The 2,846-nt window shown below is 40.5% G+C and overlaps 1 long non-coding RNA gene across 1 annotated transcript; it reads right to left on the reverse strand.

The window, feature by feature from the left end:
* Positions 1-615: 615 nt before the first annotated feature.
* LOC118943627 lies at positions 616-2,414 on the reverse strand. The gene is made up of 3 exons (XR_005038959.1): positions 2,302-2,414; positions 758-834; positions 616-680 (listed from the first exon to the last, which is right to left on the reverse strand). It is a non-coding gene; the product is annotated as an uncharacterized LOC118943627 (long non-coding RNA).
* Between the last annotated feature and the right edge of the window lie 432 nt (positions 2,415-2,846).

The raw sequence follows: 2,846 nt of genomic DNA on the forward strand, positions 1-2,846 counted from the left end.
GACTCAGTTACACAAGCTCTGTCAGGAGGAATGGGCCAAAATTCACCCAATTTATTGTGGGAAGCTTGTGGAAGGCTACCCGAAACGTTTGATCCAAGTTAAACAATTTAACAGCAATGCTACCAAATACGAATTGAGTGTATGTTAACTTCTGACCCACTGGGAATGTGATGAAAGAAATAAAAGCGGAAATAAATAATTCTCTCTAATATTATTCTGACTTTTCACATTCTTAAAATAAAGTGGTGATCCTAACTGACCCAAGACAGGGAATATTTATTAGGATTAAATGTCAGGAATTATGAAAAACTGAGTTTAAATGTATTTGGCTAAGGTTTTTTGTAAACTTCCGACTTCAACTGTACAGTCAAGACAGTCTGTGCGGTTCCTACCCACTGTGTACATCAGCACCCGGGTCAAGCCATCCACGATTGTCCAGCATAGTTGTAGTCCCGACTCTACTATTCTTCACCTAGGTGGTGTCGGGATTTTAGCAGGGTTGGATAATCATGGACGGTGCATGACCTGATTACCATTTTTTTGTGTGAGAAAGAATCCTCTCTTTTTTTGATGTTATTTACAGTGACACAGGCCTACCTTCACAATAAGCTACTCGAATGAATGTGTACATTTTTCTGATCAAACTTCCGTGAGGCTGAATTGTTGTTGTCTGTTGACTCCTGAAACACAGACACAGAGGTGGAGTTAGTGAATAGCCTAAATTCTATAAACTTGATAATGACATACAATTACCTACTCAAGAGGAAGGTGTCTGTCTGGCCATGGTTTCACTTCTGTGGCCATGCAGAGCAGAGGGGGGCTGGGATGGGTAGCCTAAGAGAAAATGGCATATAGGCAAATACAATAATAGTTCTCACATTTGGTGCCTGTTGGATGGGACAAAATCTGTTTGTGATATCAAAATTCTAACAACAGTGTGTTGAATAGACTTATTTAGTAAAAGTCAAGGATGGAGCGACATCCCACTGTGCAAAAACTGATTGAATCAGCGTTGTCTCCACGTCATTTCAACAAAACAAATGTCATGTGATGATGTTGAATCAACGTGGAAAACTGATTGGATTTGAAAAAGGGAATTGTATAAAAAAAAACGATAACCTTTAACCTAAATCCAATGACATGGTGTCATTTTTTTCAAGTTGAATTCAGGTTAGTTGACAACTCAACCAAATGTTAATCAAAACTACACGTTTGAACTTATGTCTGTGCCCATGGGGGTGAAAATGGCAGAGTAGTTAAATTCATATGACCTCAAAATGATCCTAGTTAGTTTAAGTTAGTTGTGATTATGTTAAGTTATCATTAATTTCTCTTCATTCATCTTTTAAATACCCGCGTGGGTTTGTATGCTCCTGAAAGCTAAGGATTAGATGGGAGAGGCGGGACTTGCAGCGCTAGGTAAACACCCGTTGACGCACGGTAGTGCATGTACATTTATTTTGCAACGCTGGTGCATACAAGGTGGCCGACCTGGTTTGGGTGTAACATATTGACTACATTGGCCACGCCTGTTGATTTTTTTCCATCCACACAGGTTAAAGTATCAAAACCAACTGTGAATCAACTATATTAATTTGGGGGCATGTCGAAACACACATGAAACATTCATGGACATTTAGCTAGCTTGCTATTGCTAGGTAATTGGTCCTGTGAGATTAACAATGGATTATTATTTTACCTGAAATACACATGGTCCTATTTTTTTGCTAGATCTTTGTAGAATTTTGGCCTGAAGTCATATAAAATCATGTGTTTCTCTACAATGACAAGTCATCCACAGATAAAAAGGAAAACCTAGTTTGTTTTTAGTTAATTATCCGTAATTAATCTCTTCTCGTTTGTCTTTCAAGCATCCACGTCGGTTTGTATCTTCCTGATACCCTTTAGGGGGGGGGGGGGGGGACTTGCAGCGCATGGAGCCTCTCAAATAGAAACCAGTTTTATTTTAGGCTTGGCTATGTAGATGCTCATTCACATGGGTAACATGTATGTACATGTCTTTTGCAACGCTCGCCCACGCAACGTTGCCGATGTGGTTTGCGTGTTAGGCAACGCGGCAGTGTTAGTATGGGTAAAACAGTGATTTACTCACTGAGCTATATGTTCAATTACTTCAATTGGATTGACCTCACCACACAGTTAGCAACTGCTACTTGCTCGCTAGCAACATTATTTTTGTAGCGCAGCAGTGCACGTCTCTAGCATCAAAGTGTTGTCCCAGCTGTGTTGCCATTTCACCTATCCACTTCATCAGAATATTATAGCTATTTTCTTACCCACCGTTTCCCCGGCGTCAGCCCATCCCACATCTCCCAACAGTCGAAGTGCATGGCAAACACATTAAGCCACAGTAGCAACAGGTTGTAAACAGCAAGCAGCCCACACGTGTTAGGTCTAACGTATGTAGGTAGGTGGTTACAAATGAACTAAAGCCAGGCCTATAACTGACACGTAAATCAGAAATAACTTAGCTACACGTCATTGACACTGATTTCCACAGAGTTCCCACTTTGGATTTCTCACTTCAAGCCCAAATATATCATACTTTGACTAAAATTATGACTTACTGACTTAAATCGTTGTGCAACTTCATGGGTAAGCTTTTGGTGATTTTTTTGCGGGTGTGGCGTGAAAGGCTCTACATTTTGATCGCCCTGTCCCAGCTGGAATCATTCTTCCAGTATCATGTTGCCATTAATGAAGTGAAAATATTCCTGCTCGGTTTGAGGCTATCATTCCGTGTCCCACCCCACACCATTCCTTTACAATAATGTTTTCCTGCTCTAGCATTTTAAGTGGCAAGACCTCTGCCTCTTTCCTGGAAA

The sequence above is a fragment of the Oncorhynchus mykiss genome, chromosome 22 (assembly GCF_013265735.2).
Source record: "Oncorhynchus mykiss isolate Arlee chromosome 22, USDA_OmykA_1.1, whole genome shotgun sequence".
Taxonomy (NCBI): Eukaryota; Metazoa; Chordata; class Actinopteri; order Salmoniformes; family Salmonidae; genus Oncorhynchus; species Oncorhynchus mykiss.